The sequence below is a fragment of the Lissotriton helveticus genome, chromosome 3_1, assembly GCF_964261635.1.
Source record: "Lissotriton helveticus chromosome 3_1, aLisHel1.1, whole genome shotgun sequence".
Taxonomy (NCBI): domain Eukaryota; kingdom Metazoa; phylum Chordata; class Amphibia; order Caudata; family Salamandridae; genus Lissotriton; species Lissotriton helveticus.
This window is the reverse complement of record NC_136061.1, coordinates 1,949,447,554-1,949,464,140: the sequence shown is the minus strand read 5'-3', so window position 1 is coordinate 1,949,464,140 and position 16,587 is coordinate 1,949,447,554.

The following is a 16,587-nucleotide window of genomic DNA, read 5'->3' as shown; positions in this document are numbered from 1 at the left end:
CCTCTGTATATGCAGCTTATAACGAGGCCTGGAAGGTTACTCAAATTGAGACAGCAGAAAGTATACGGGAAATTGACCGTATTAATTTGGAAAAATCACTTTCTGTAGTGGACAATGGGTAAATTTATTTCAAAGTTTTATATAGCGCGAACAAGATCTTCACAGATATCAGAGCGCTTTACATAGAGGGGTCCATGAGGGAACATAGTCAAACAATAAATCAATAGATCATACAGTACAGATAGGTGGCTGCAAAGCCCATCACATGAGTAATAAGACAACTCATACAAATAAGTAAATGGGTCAAGCATGTAGTACAAATCGGTGCAGGGTGTTAACAGAGTTCGAGATAATAGATCAAGTGTATTTAGCCATGAGGATAGCTTTTACTTCTTTTTTAAAGAGTGTAGTGGAAGAGATAAGCCTGGTTTCGGGAGGGAGTGAGTTCCAGATCCTAGGCGCCAATCCTGAGAAGGAGCGCTTGTATGTTTTTTCCTTCCTGAATCTTCGAGGTTTCAGCAGAAGATTGTTTGTGCCTCTCGTGTTTCTAATTCCCCCAGAGATTGTCAGTTTCTGAGCGAGGTAGCCGGGTGAGTTTAGGTGTACCGCCTTGTGTGTCATGCAGGCGATTTTCAGATGTATTCTGGCTTCAAAAGGCAGCCAATTCAGGGATTTCAAGTCAGGCGTAATATGGGAGTGCTTTTTTGACCCAGTGATGAGTCTCGCTGCAGCATTCAGAGAAGCTCTTAGTGGTGCGGTAGTAGTTAGGGGGAGTCCGCAGAGGGCGGTGCTGCCGTGTTCAATACGTGGGATGACTAGTGCTTGTATTGCTGTTTGGAAGTCTTTGGCTGGGAGGTAGGGTTTAAGTTTCCTCAGAGTATTGATCTGGAAGTTCGCTCCCTTTGTTGCCTTGCTGATATGTTGCTGCATGTTGAGGTTGGTGTCAAGTGTTATGCCTAAGGATTTTGCTGAATCCACTATGGTCGGTTGGACATTGAGTGCTGTTAGGTGCTTAAGCCATGTTTGTGTGGTAGATATTTTCGTGGGAGGTGAGATCAGAAGGAACTCAGTCTTCATAGCGTTGAGTTTGAGGTGGTTATCAGCCAGCCAAGATTGGGTGCTTCTGATCGTTGAGTTCAGACGCAAGATGTCTTTGGGGGATTGTAGCTTGAGATATAGCTGAGTGTCATCGGCGTACATGTGAAAGTTTACGTTGGATGCATGTAGCAAGGAGGTGAGAGGTTCCATGAGTAGGTTGAACAGAGTTGGGGATAGAGAGGATCCTTGGGGGACGCCTAGCGTTACAGGTATTGGCGAGGACATCAGGTTGTTGCTCTTGAATTTCTGCGACCTGTTGTGAAGAAAGGAAGTGAACCACTTGAGAACAGTTCCAGATAAACCCATTCTTGTGTTTAGTAGTTCTAGTAGATTCTCATGTTTAACTGTGTCGAATGCTGAAGAGAGATCAAGAAGGATGAGGAGGCAGGTGTCGTTTTGGTCTAGCATTTGAAGTGCGTCGTCAATTATGTGAGTCATAGCAGTTTCTGTGCTGTGTCCTGCTCGGAAGCCTGACTGGTGGCTGTTGAGGAGATCAAATTGCTCAATGTGTTTAGTCAATTGTAGTTGTGCGCATTTTTCCAACAGTTTGGCGAGAGTAGGAATATTGGTGATGGGACGGTAATTGTTGAGATCAGAGGGGTCGGCTGTAGGTTTCTTTAGTAGAGGTGTGACCTGACCAACTTTGAGGGAGTCAGGTATGCTTCCTTGTTGGAGAGAGCTGTTGATAATTTTAGTCCAGAGGGGGAGAAGCAAAGGGGTAAAGTCTTTTACTGCGGAGGCAGGGAGGGGGTCCGTGAGGTGATTGGATGGTTTCAGGGTGCTGAGTAGTTTGCCAATTTCTTCTTCCGAGTATGTGTCGAAGGTAGACCATGTAGCATTGTTTTTTGGTTCAGTGGGTGCTAGGCATTGGGGTTTGGAGTAGAGGCTTGCGTCAATGAGGAGATCGCTTTTTATTTTGTCAGTTTTTTGGATAAAGAAAGCAGCGAAGTCTTCACAGGAGGGTGCCTCATGCCTAGTGTTGACCGGTTGGGGTTGTTCCTTGGATTGTGTTTTGATTAGCTCAAACAGTTTTCTCGGGCGGTTTTTTGCTTGTTTAGTCGAGTTGGAGGCTGAAGAAGTCTGATTTTGAGCGTTTTATTTTCCTGAAGTAGGCGTTTCTCTTTTTCTTCAGCTCTTTTAGGTGCATTGCAGAGGGAGCTGATCTCCAGGTACGCTCTGCCATTCGCATGTCTCGTCTATCCTCATTGAGACTCCCGTCGTACCATGGAGGCGTACCATGGATTTAATGACTCTGTCCTCCAGAATTATTCTTTGGACAGCATTGTGTTTTCAGCAATCAACATAATATCACAAGACTTACTGTTGTTACAACACGGTCAGTCTCAATTGCGTTCTATTGTACAGCTTGGCTGGACGTTACAAAATCTGCGTTCAGGCTATGTGCCTTGGCGTTTAATCAACACAACGTCACTTTTCAATATCTTTAACCTTACTGATAAACAAATCAGTATGGCACAAAAGGGTGCTGATTATACAATCCTGAGCATTGAGAAACTTGAGAGATTACCAGTGACAATGTCAGAACGACCTGTCAGTGAATGGATAATACATGGGATAATTAATATTCCAATATCAACCTTCAGGTTTCAATACTGCCAAAAATATATACAGGCTGGCATGTACGAAAAATTGGGAAAAGGGTACATTAAGACAACATGGAACTTGCCCTATTCACATGCATGTGTCAGTAATAAAGGACAGAAAGTGTTTCTTAGTGGCAATAATTGTGCGATGTCACTAAGCGGTACACTTCTGTGTAACGGAATTAGTTTGCATGGAGCCTGTGAAGGGAACTCAAATAACCTTTCATGTCACCAGCTAGGCGCACCTGCAACAGAGATAGAACCATTCTTTCAAAGACTCTATAATGGGAGTTACATTCTAATTGTGAATCGCAGATGTTGTAGTCTTATGCCCGGGACTCCTTATCTCGTAACTACGACTGCGAAGGTCATGTGCTGTGGACACTCATTGTTCCCCAGCTCCTTTCCAGACAGGGAGGCAAGGGCATGGCCCAACTTGAAAATTACTTCTATTCGAATAGATACTTTAAGCAGAATGAAAACAGTGCTTCTTCAGACGCCGACCAGGCTCACGTCATCAAAAGAAACGTATGATCTCCTAGTCGCAAGGACGACTGCAGAGATTCACTCATTGTTATCAACTAATTCCCCCATACATTTCGCAGAAATCCTGAATGAAATCTTAAATATTTCTGATACCAGTGGAGTCTCAAAAGTATTTAAGACAGTATTTTTGATGGCATTAACACCATTCAAAGCCATACTGGGTATTTTTCCAGATTTCGTCCATTCGATTTTTGGCGGACTTCCCCTCATTTTGGGACTAATTGCAGGAATCCTATTCTTGGTCCTAATATTTCGTTATGGCAAACCGTGTCACAGACAAAACACCTGCGACAAGGGAAGAAACAATCCGAGCCATTGGATACCGGGACCGGATATCAAAAATCCTGGGACTTTCCCGGCTTAGAGACCTGAACATGACTTGGTTTCTTTCATTTCGACCAATGTGGCATCGATGTGTTTTACCTGTATTAAGGTGCCTGCTGTGCGGAGAAGAATGCGTGTTGGACACCTGTCTGACGCTACAATCAGATGCGCCAATGGATGCAGAAACATTGTTGAGTCCGATAAAGGCTCATGCTTTGTGCTGCCCTCAACGGCTACCAATCCTGATGACGGCATTCGTGGAAACTTCACCACTACGATTAAGGGGTAGTGAAGTTCAAGATGAAAGCAGCATCGATCAGGTACGACCTTCTGTCAGCAATACTAATCAAAACGTCAATGGAGACAATCATGCGCACGAATGCATGGTTACACCTTTTTCCGAGTTAGTGGAACTCTCCCAGGAAGCTGTTGACAGCTTTTTCGACAGTCTAAATGATATGATGTTCTCACCAGAGCAGAAATAGAGACTTTTGAGCAAGCTAGCACATGGTGTTCCCAACACCCTGAATTTGGCCTTCAACTTTAATAATAAAGTAGCATGAACAATTTCCCCTCCAGTTCACGGACAGCAATTTTTTCAGCAGCCCCAAAATATTTTTACGATTTTTCGGGACACTAATCATCTGCTTAAAGTAAGAACTATTCTTAGAGAACTAAAATTTCTATTTTTAGATACTTTATAGACATTAGCTGCCCGCTGGTATGTTCATAATTATTTTATTCTGTGATGAAATGGTCTCGAACTTTTTTTCTGTATTAAGAGCCATTTCATGTGTAAATTCTCATATACCAATTAGCAATAATGTATACATATGCGTGATTACTTTAGCATTATTCTGCAGCTTGAGTGCATATAATACATGTGACTGTTTTTACGTATATTAGATAATTTCAAAATGCATTTTATGTATTTTGGGGTGGTAAGGTATACACGATACTCTACAGTATGTTTTACTATGCCTAGATTAATAAACATGGCCATAGTTAGCGTGGAGTGGGTGTGATGTATTCCTATAGGTTCTGTATCGATCCCCCTATTCCTGACCCTGTTCTGGTTAACAAGTTAACTAGCAGCCATCCCATGATGCAGAAACCGTTATCTGATGAAGCCGAACTGCGGCACAGGAACGTGTTATCTGATTAGGTCATAACGCTTGCCATCTAATTAGACAAGCGATATTCCTCCAGCCCCTGATAAGGCATACGAGTTCTCAAAACAAATCAAACCTATGACAACCTGGGAAAAACCCTGCGGCCATTGTTTTGATTTCACTGAGAACTTCAGCAAAAGAATGTGCTAACGACCAAGTCGTATGACATCCTTATTGACGTATCTATGTCCATCCTTACGTCAATCTCGGCACCTTACAGGTATAAATATTACCGGTATTGCCTTAAGCAAACACACGCTGTGGTGACGAGATCGGAGCAGCCAGACTTGCCGAAGCCCAGAGCAGAGCAGACCCCGCTGGCGCAGCCCCGCCTTCCTGACGCGCTGAGAACGAGACGCTGCTTTCTCCTGCCGAGAAATCCAGCTCCGGCACTTCCGAGCAGCCCTCGCAGGCAGCTTGGAATATCGAGACCAGAGCCGAGAGATACCATCACTCATTCATCCTAGATTCCAGGTACAGAACTGAATAACCCCTTGCAGAGAATTCTTGAGTCAGTCACTTGGCAAAACAAACTTAACTTAAACTGCTACTTTCTATTCCCGCCCACGTATTAGGCTTAGGTCAGGTACACTGGGGTAGGCGTAGTTAGAAACACCAGTTGAGTACTATTAGTCAAATGTATATGTGTATGTATCTATTTTATTCATTTTAAACCACCTTATGGCTTAGAAACCATATAAATGTTTTTACAGTATTATTTTATACTTCTGCTTTTATTGTATGCACTTTACTTAACCATAAGTATTGCGATAATATCGATCCGTTTCTCTTGTATGAGAAAAGAGACTGATCAATAAATACCATCTTTTATTGAACACGCCCGTCTCTTCCTTTTCTCTACAATCTGGTGAGACTAAGAATGCACGTACTGACTGAGTAAAATAAGTTGTCTTTTGTTTTCACACGACTCTAGAGATACACTCTTGATTAGGGGAGAGCAAAGTTGTCATGTTCTATGGTTGTCAGAAACTAAATCCCTTCTTGTCTATCCAGGGAGGTTCAACTCCTCCTTGCCTATTCGAGAAAGTTTCTAGTGAACTCTGAGCTAGCTGGCAAACCCAAAACTTTAAGTCTAATATCGACAGTAGAAGACCTAGTTAACGTCTGGTCTAGGCCTATACTATTGAAGGTATTATTCCAATGCGCAGAGCCTATTGGGATAATAGGAACTACACTACAGTGGCACCCCAAGTGTGACTTTTGTCGGCTTTGATAGACAGGATTTGATTTTAATTTGTTGCGAGCGATGCTGGAGGAAAGAGGTGAACCATTTCAGTACAGTACCATTTATGCCGGAGCGCTTCGACAAGGTCTCTAGAAGAGCTGGATGATTAACTGTGTCAAATGCAGCAGATAGGTCAATAAGGATGAGTAGGCAGGCATCACCATCATCTAAGGCTTTGCGAATGTCGTCCGAGATGTTGACTATGGCTTTTTCAGTGCTACAGCCTTTCCTGAATCCCGATTGAAAGGTGTCAAGGAGGTTGAACTCATCAATGTGTTTATTGAGTTGGTGGAGAACACATGACTCCAATGTTTTTGCAAGGAACGGGAGGTTTGAGATAGGTCTGAGGTTGTTCAGATCATTAGGGTCGGCCCCTGGTTTCTTGAGAATGGGTGTGATTTGTCCTAGCTGAAGGGAATCTGGGACACAGCCTGAGGTGAGAGAGGTGTTGATGTTTTTTGTCCAGAAAGGGGAAATGGTGTGGTTGAGTTCTTTTATGATTGTGGAAGGGAGGGGATCCATGGTGTGGGAGGAAGGTTTTAGATTAGAAATTATCTTAAAGACCTCGTTTTCCGCCATTTGCTCAAAGTCGGACCAGTGCGCATTGTTTTTTAGCTGGAGGCAAGTCTGATTGTCCTTGTACAGAACTCTTTCTGTGTTGTCGGGGGAAGTGGAAGGGGGGCAGGTAATGAGGGCTTGAGTGTTTGCGGTTTGAATGAAGGATTGATAAATTTTCGAGACTTTATTGGTGAAGAAGGTGGCAATTTCTTCACATCGCTCATTTGTGGCTTCGATATCTTGAGAGGGGGTGCCGTTAGTTTGGCTTTTGACAATGCTGAAGAGTTCTCTCGGTCTGTTTTTCGTCAGATCTAGTTGGCTGAGGAAAAAGGACGCCTTTTCCCTGAAAATGTGTATTTTGTATGCCTGCCGAGTAGATCTAAGTTCTGTTAGGTGTAAGGTCGAGGGGTTAAGCCTCCAAGCCCTTTCCGTTTGTCTGAGTTGGCGCCGTTCATCGTTTAGCTCCATGTTGAACCAGGGTTTCGATTTGTTTTGCTTTTGTTGTTTGAGTTTGAGTGGAGCGACTTGGTCTAAAACCTCTGTCATTTTTGAGTTGAAGCGTGTAGTGAGGTCATCAGCCGTCCATGATGAGGGGTGGAGTTGGAGATGAGGATGAATCATGGATTCAAGTTCGGATAAAGGGATTTTTTTGATGTTTCTGGTCAAGAGTTTAGGTTTGACGTCACGAATAGGTTGGTGGCTGACAGGTGTGTCAATCCTGAACAGAATGAGGTGGTGGTCGGACCAGTCAATGGGAGAAATCTCTCTCAGAGAGACCAGTTCGTTGTTGGTAATGATCGCATCGAGTGTTGCACCTTTGATGTGAGTTGGCTTATTGCAGAGTTGTTTGAGGTTATGCATTTCCAGAAGGTTTGATAGGTTCAGGACAGTGGAGTCTTTTGGGTCGTTACAGTGGATATTGAGGTCACCCAGGAACACGTCTTTGGTATCTGTCAATGAGAACCGTGTTATTAGGTCTGTTAGTTCTTCGGGAAAAAGAGTACGTTCTCCAGGCGGATGGTAGATGGTGTGGAATTTGATGGATGAGGTGCCCTTAATTGTGAGTTCGACACCCAGGTATTCAAACAATAGGTATTCTGCAGGTTTGAGATTGGTAATCTGTATTCCAGCTTTGTGGATGATGGCTAGTCCCCCCCCCCGTTTTGATCGGCCTGTCGTGTTTGATTATGTTGTACCCTGGGGAGGGGGTGAGGATGTCAAGGATGGGGGTAGAGTGGACATTGAGCCAGGATTCCGTGAGGAAAGCGATGTCAATATCTTCTGCGAGCAGAGCTTCAGCAATGTCAGTGGCATGTTGTAATGCTGATCTGCAGTTAAGGAGCATACAAGAGAGAGGGCAGGGAGCCTCGATGATGGGGGGAGTTAGGTGGATAGAGGTGTATTGAGCAGGGGGTCTGGGCGAGTGGACAGTATTAGGGATTCTGTTTGTGCCAATAACAACAGGGATGTGGAAAGGGGAAGACTTCTGTTTGGAAGCGAGGTAAGAGTCATTGATCTCATCTGGTTTCGGTACCGAGAAGGGCTGGCTATCCCAGTTGGGACTAAGTGTCTGACTCGCTGCTGGACTGGGGGTCGAGGGGTGCTTTGGGGGGCATGAGATGTGTATTGAGTGGAGCCAAGGGAGGTGTATTGGGTGGGGTAGGGGCCATGAGTGGTGTATCAAGAGGGGAGGTGTATTGAGTGGGGTAGGGGCAGGAATACCCAGGGGTAGGGAGAACGGTGGCTTGTCTCTGTTGAGGAGGTTTCTGTGTTTTTGCACTGAAAAAGTTTGAGGTTTTAGGCAGGGGCCGAGACAGACTTGGGTCTATGGAGGTAGATTTAACAGGGGTCAGGGATAGGATGGAGTCCCTGGCTTGAGGAGAGGGGAGAGGTTTTACACAGGGAGCCGGATTAGTCATGTTCCCATTCGAGGAGTTCAGGGGAGGAGAAGAGTGTTGGGTAATAAATACAGTCCCCTAGTTAGATTAGATGCGTTACTACCTACTCTCTTTTTCTAAAAAAAAATACTATGTTCTAACTGAGCATTTGAAACACTGAAAGGTCACGCCAGCAAGTTATTTTAGCTTTACAGCCTACTTACCAACTGGTGACATTACAGTCCTTCAATGCCTTCACTTCTGACACCACTTCTGTTGGGTAATAAATCCATTAAGTTGGGCAATAAATCCTCCAAACCTCCGCAGAGTGACGCAAAGCAAATAAACCACAGCTGCCTCACAAAACACAGGAAATTTTCTTGCACCTTTGTCCGTTTATTGGCATGCCAAGGCAGAATGCAGACGCAGTGTCACGTCTTGGAACAAGCTTCTTCTGCTCCTCATAGCTAGTCACAGGAGAATATATAGGGCAGAAAGTGCAGTCATCAGTAAACTCATAAGATGTGGCCAAGGCCAAATACGGTTGTACATATACAAATAGAAGTGTGATGCAGGCCCAGAACACAGAGCAATATATGGGCACAAGGGACCAGAAAGCAAGTTTAAGCCAACCTGCAAGATTCAGAGGCTTTCCACAGCTGTTAACCCATGACGTGTCAATGAGGGCACTACAGGTCATGGGGTCAGGAGTTAATAGATTTCTAAGAGGAGGGGTGTTCAGGAGCACGGAGCAAGCAGCTTGGTCAGAGCGGTTAGCTGAGTAGGTCTGAGATAGTGTGGAGGAGAATATGGGATTGATTCACGTGTTTGTCTCATGCAAACATATCGATATATATTTTTCTCCACAAAGAGGGACTAGTGTCCAGGAGAGGAGGGCGAGAAATTCTAGGCAGGGCGTCCGAGTTCTGGGCCATGTCAGAGAGATTAGCGGTGGTGGTAGGTTGTCTACGTGGGAGTGCAGCAGCGGAAGGGGAGTGTGCAGAGGAGGGAGGGGGGAGAGAGACCATAGTATTGGGAGTGGCGTTCGACCCGGGGGGAGGGGACTGTGTAGGGGGTCAGGGAAGAAAGTGAGGAAGGGTTCAGATTATCAGGGGTGGGGAGGGGACTGTCTGAGGGGATTTCAGTCGCAGGAGGGCTAAGGTCAGAGACCAAACTGTCTGGATCAGCCATGTGGGGATTGTTAGTTGTGAGTTTGTCGATCCTGGTGTGCTCAGTTGATGTGATCGTGGTGGGTATTTGGCGACGGAGAGTAATGATAGGGGTGGTGTAATGTGTAGTGAGTGATGGAGGATGTCCATAAGTTGAAGAGAGGATCTTCGGGGCAGGGGGATTGGATCAGTTCCACGGTATTATTGAGTGTGGTGAGGGGTGGGGGAGATAGGGTTTGATGGCTCAGTTGAGTTAACGAGGAGAGAAGAGTGGGGAAGTGACGGTCAAAAGTGGTGAGGTGCGGGTCGGTGGCTTGTATGAGTATGGTTCTAGTTCTGTAGATGGAAATGGTGAGTTCCCCTTTGAAGGTCGGGGAAATGGAAGTGGAGATTTTTTCACCATAGGGAATGACTACTGACTTGGCGACTTGGAGGTGAAAAGAGAAGGTGTCTTTCCATTTAGCCGGGCGATTGGTGTAGAAAATGAAGTTAGTTGTCGTGCAGCCGTTGGACGCTGAGTGGTAGTTATCTACAAAGAGTGTTTCCGGTTGTTGTTTTACAGTACTGTGTTTGAAGTTCTTTTTAGCATTACTGGTCATTTTGTTAGGGTAGTTAATGGACCAGGAGTTGGGTCCGTAACGCACGAGCTTAGAGTTTTGGGTGGGGTTAGGTGGGCGCATGATTGGAAGGTAGAAAAGCTGAGACGTAGTAGGTGAAACCTAATAAGCATAGAAGCACATCTAAAACCATGAATCAAGGTGCATAAAACATACTACAAACATTACATTTCCTAGCACCAGCATTCAATATATATCTAGCTAATAACGGTTTTTGTACCTCTGTTTCATGTCTATTTGTGCTGTTTACCGCGTAAAGTGCCTTATACCATCTGAGTCAGTTGGATTTAAGAATAACCGCTCAAGATTTCTGCTAATCAGACTCTTCCTAACACCAGCAAGCCAGTGTATATCCCTTCCTTTATCGCAGCTTAGACAATCTATAATTATTTCCCTTGTTAGCTACGCCGCTGGGTTCGTCCAGACTGAATGCCAAAATAAAGCTGGATGGGCTTTAATATAGTCTCCTATGTAAGGAAGTTTCAGTTCATTTGGCAAGCGCACTGTGATGTAGAAATAGGGGCGCCCAATAATTTATGGCAAAATCTGTATTCTTCCCTCTGTATGCTGTCACACTGCCTAAAACCCCAGACTTCTGCACCATAGGTGGCAGTGGGGATACATTGTAGTTTAAAAATGTTGGTGATGGCAGAGACGACCTGTGTCTTTCCAGGCTGGGGCAAGCTGAGTATGTTGTTAATCCCTCTAGAAAACTTTTTACCGCAATGTGCAATATGCTCCGCCCATAGACCGTTCCCTGCAAAAATCAGCCCCAAATAGGGGAAAGTGCAAATGCTCTCTAAACAATCTGAATCCAAAATGATGGTATTATTTAGATACTTTTTTGATCCACAAGCCATTAAAAACGATTTCTTAAAATTAGTACATAGGTCCAAGTTTGCTATAAAATCTACAAAGCCCCGCACCAATATGCATAGGGCGTTCGGGGTGTGTGCCATTAAAACCGCATCATCGGCATAGAGAAGGACCGGGAGCATATTACCATTAATGATAGGAACATCAGGGGAAAGTGATACCAATTATTCACTCAAATCATTGATATAAAGGATAAAAAGCAGAGGGGCCAGGACACAACCCTGCCTGATTCCTCTCCCAACTCTGATGGCCTTCGATACCTCTCTGCCCTTCCCGATCCGCACCCTGGCATGCAGGTCTTTATGTAAGTAGGCTAAAAAATGCACTAAAACCTCATCCAGGCCATATATTAAAAGGATGGTCCAAAGCCGAGACCTATTAACAAAATCGAAGACTGAGGTAAGATCCATAAATGCCAGGTAAATAGGAGATTTTTTAGCTATTGTGTATTTACCTATAATCAGGTTGAGGTTAAGGCACTGCTCAACAGTGCCAACTTTTCTCCTAAACCCCAACTGGCAAGGATGGAGAATGTGACCCTCCTCGGCCCATCCCCTGATCTTGTTAAACAGGATCCTCCCTAAAATTTCCAATGTATTGTCGATCAGGGAGATCGGCCTATAGCAACTTGGATTAGAATGGTCGCCCTTTTTAGGTCGAGGACTGAAGGCTGCGCTTGCGCAGTCTCCGGGAGGAGATTTAATGATTTGGAGTATGGGGGCTTGAACCCGCCTCTCTCCTCCATTGGCTGGCTTCCTAAACGGAGGCCAGCCATTGGAGGAGAGGGGAGTCACTCCAATAAAGCCCCGTCTCTTTCGGATTCAGGGGCGTGTTTTTGGCGTTCCTTCGCCCTGTGACGTCATCCATCACTCACAACGCCATAACACGCCCCCGAATCTGAAATTTTTGGATGTTTGCAGCCGCCATTGTTGCCCGGCCGCCGCCAAGTCTTCCAAAATCCTTAAGATGTCCCAGACCTTAATGCCTCGTCACGGACAGTGAGCACTTTAAATGTAATTACCAACCATAAGTGACTGGAAGGGTCCTTGGTTTGACTCCTCTAGTTTGACCATCTGCCCCTTAGGTCCGTAAATCGGGATTTATTTTTTCAAGCCGTTCTGTGGGATTCCCAGTAGTAAACTCTGGGACTAATTCTCATTGATGTCATTTTAATCCAGATTAGCGGGTCACGGGCACGGTTCCTTTTTAAGTGTCTGAAGAGCAGCGTCTGGGCCCGGGCGGGAGAGGAGGGACAAGGAGTGCGGGCTTGGAAGTCGGAGGAGAGGGAGAGCGATGTGGTGACAATTGAAAGAATCAGTGAAGAGGAGAGTGGTGGCGTAAGTTGTGGGGTAGCGTTAAAGGAAGCAGGAATCAGACAATCAAGGTAGAGTTAGCAAGAGAGGAGACCGAGAGAGGGAAGGGTGAGGAGAGGCATGAGAGGGAGTGTGCAGTGACAGAAGCGGCGGATATAGAGTCCGCACGAAGCAGGGGTGAGTTTGGAATGGGAGAGGCATAACATGAAACGCACCCTCGGTATTAGGAGACTAAATTAAAGAATAGTGAGGGCAACAGTGCAAGCCTACGAGGGAGAAGAGTGAGGAGCGAGAGAGACAATATAAAATGACGATTTGACAAAGCAGCACAGGGCTGGAGACGGAGTGACGAAAGAGGAAAAGGTGAGGAGAGGGTGGATAGAAATAAATGTGGCGAGGGAGGAGGGGCTGAAGATTTGAGACCAGTTAAAACTGCAGCACGTGATGGCGAGACGTGTTATGCAGGAGAGAGGGAGAGGAGACATTGGGAAACGCGAGGGGGTTTAAAGGCGGAAGCGCAGGGGTGGGACGGGAATGAGACATTAAGAAAAGAAGGCTGGAGAGCGTTTTGGAAGGGATAGAATACACAGCAACAGAATTACAAGAGACACATTGAGCGCGGCAGTGCATGGTCTCATAGATGGCAAACGGATACACTGACACAGAGACATATACTTCAAAGATACTTATACATAGGTATATACACGACAGGCCTATAAATAGATGCACAAACTGAAACCAACACCCTCCTGTAGTGGCAGGCTGATACATAAATACATATGCAACCACAGATACAGGCACATGGATGGATGGAATATATATATATGTGTGTGTGTTTGGGTGCAGTTAGACGGTGGATTAAGTGAAGGAGTGCACACAACCCGTTACAGCACAGATGCCAGGAGTGGCCTCGGGCAGTGCCCACGGATGCCCAGCATCCGGCCTCCCTGAGCCGCAGTGTGCAGTGCAGAGAGCAGACTACCAGCTCTAATGACAGTAACAGCTGCCATCCATCACCTCCCAGACGCCGACACCGACTGCTAATGCAGTGCGTAGGGCTCGAGGCTGCCCCCAGCCTGCCTCCGCCGGGAGCTTTACTGGGAGAGGCGGCCATAGCTCTGCAGAACCTGCACTCTCCCACCATGGCAGGCGAGGGGGGAGGAGGGCAGAGAGTGAGACTCTACTGAATCTGCCCTCATTCACCAGGGCCTGGGGGTGGGGTTGGGTGGGGGAGGGGCAGAGACTCTACAGAACATGTCCTCTCCCAACAGGGCATTTTTATTTTTATTTTTTGCATATTTATATAGCACGAACTCGAATTGGAGCGCTTTACATGAGCTCCGTATTTACATTACACATTCAGGTACGAAGAGATTAAGTTATTTTTGCCCAGAATCACAGGATGTGGACGCGACCTCAGCCCCACCCCCAGCAGAAAGTAACATCTTAAATTGCTCAAATTTGAGGGGAAGAACAGTACGGCAAAATAGGCCCCCTCAAAATCAAATGCCCCATAGAACTATCAACAGTGACTGCCTTTTCTCTCTATTGCTTCTTTCTTTCTTTCTTTCTTTCGTTCGTTCTTTCTTTCTTTCCTCTTCACCCCTCCTACCCTTTGCGCGCATTGTTACGCCACCCCGGTCTCCAATCTGTCTTTCTTATTCTCTCTCACCTCTGTATGTCTCTGTTTTTCTCACTCAGTTCCCTCTGGCTCTCTCACATCTTCTCTCTCACTCACACTCTCTTTTCTCTCGGTGTCGATTCCCTTGTCACCTCTATCTATCGGTGCCTGCACCCATTCTCTGTCTAGTGCTCTCTCTTGCACACACTTGCAGACTCCGTGCCTTTCCAGGTATGAACAGATTTCTGTTTCTAAATGCCTCTGACTTTGTCGAAATTCCACTGTCGCTGCAATTCGGTAGCCCCCTCAAGAATCCTGGGGCTGATCCCATCTCTCAGCACAGCAAAAAAACGCCACCTCTTTCCCCACTCTGAACCCTCTGTCTGTGTGTGGGGGGGCTCTGTGTGTGTGTGTGGGGCTCTTTGTGTGTGTGGGGGGCTCTGTGTGTGTGTGGGGGGGGCTCTGTGTGGGGGGCTCTGTGTGTGGGGCTCTGTGTGGGGGGGATCTGTGTGTGTGGCTGTGTGGCTCTGTGTGTGTGTGTGTGGCTCTGTGTGGATAGCTTTTTTTGTAGGTGGCTCTATGTGTGGTTGCGCTCTGTCTGTGTGAGGGTGGCTCTATGTGAATGACTCTGTGTGGGTGGCTCTGTATGTGTGTGTGGGTGGCTTTGTGTGTGTGGCTCTGTGTGGGTGTAAATGCAATAGGTCATGCATTTGCGAGCGATTAAGCTATTGGCATTGTAAATGACAATGCCATTTATTTATGATTAAAAAAAAAAGTCATGAGCAATGCCAATAGCTCTACCTTTAATAATGCCGACACCATTGCATTGTAAATGCTTGTTAAAAATTGGCACGATGATACTTGTAGACCATGTTTTTGGAATTAATGAAAGTGATAAATTGTTAAAAACATTCAATAAAAGAGGCGCCCAAAATTTAGGCTGGTGTTTAATAAGCTCAATTAGCAGGCCGTCTGGGCCTGGCACCTTATTGCCCAGAATCTGATGTATTGCTTCCTCTACTTCAGAAAGTGTTATCTGGACCCTGGTAGCTGCCAGAATCTCGTTCAAAACCATGTTTTGGACTGGAGCTGAATAAATCTTAGAGAAATGATTCTACCATGACTTGCTACTGATATTACAACTGATGGGAGTCAGCGAGTGTCCTATGAACCTCATGGCTTTGACAGCCTGCCAAAAACCTTCCCCGTCCTTTAGTGTAGGGGCACCTGCTAATTTATTCCAGTGTTCTTTAACTAAGTCATCTTTTCTTAGTTTAATGGCAGCCCTGTAACATTGTCAACACAATTTGATGGCCTCTTGGTCTCTGGGAATTTTTGCGATTGCCCTTCTAAGATCTTTATTAGCTGCAGAGCAATCGCTATTGAACCATCTGGGACCTAAAGGTGTTTCCTTAGCGGGCCTGGAAAGCATGTGTTTGATGCCCTCACATAATTGCGTGAAGGCGCCAACTACATCCAAGTTATGTTCTTTAACAGTCAAACAAATTTCTACAAGATCCGAATGCACTTTAACCACCTTGCCAAATAAAACTGTGTTATCAGCACCTAGCCAGACCAATCTAAGATTATCAGTAGAGGCGGACAGGTCTCTTGCGCCACACTCTTTACTAAATGTTGGTCTAGGAGCGAGTCTCAGGGTTACATTTACAGGATTGTGATCTCCATGAATAGTATCGATCACCTCAGCTTTGAGTAGACAGTCTTCTAATAAGGGGGAAATAAAAACATAGTCGATGGTAGAGGCGCAGCCCCTGCCTCTGCATGTAGGTGTGATATGGTTAACACATTCAGGATCTGCGACAATCTCCATTACATCCACAAAATTGTGTGTGCACAAATAATTTGTTAATTCAATCCCCTATCACAGAGACATAGTCATGAGTTAACAGGAAGTGATCAGTTACATGAAAATTAGTGTTTGGCAGAGAACTATTGCTCATCTGATGTCCCCAGAAACAAATGTCCGCAGAGAAAATTGCACATCCACTGGAAATTTATATGAGGGCATTTGTCCCAGCTCTGGAAGGTTGTCATTATTTCCTAAAATGTATAAGGAATATGTAATGTTTTAATCTCTGATTTTAAGCTGATAGTCCTCTCTTGAGAAAATTGAGATGTTGCACATCCATAACTGTATGTTATCGTTGTTTGTATAAAGTTATGGCAGAAGGTTGCCTTTCACCCACTCCCCTTACACTTGCTAGTCCATTTGTGATGTTATACAGAATGCTGGTATTGTATTTAAGTGATATCATGGAATTCTTGTCATTCCGGCTAACAGCTGCTCTCTTGACAGTCACGCTTTCTACTGGCTGCTTTTGGGCCTTTTTATAAAATAAATACTTGAATTTCTAGATGGCTTATTTCATTCGCCGTTTCTTCAATTTCTTATACAATAAAGTTTAATTCTCAATTACACTGTAAGATGTACTTGTACTGCTCGTAAAGCACCAAGCGCGCGCACATTACGGAAGTACAGTTAGCGAACTAGTTGTATTTTAGGAACATCACTGGGAATATCTTCCGCCAGGTCATGGGTTACGTC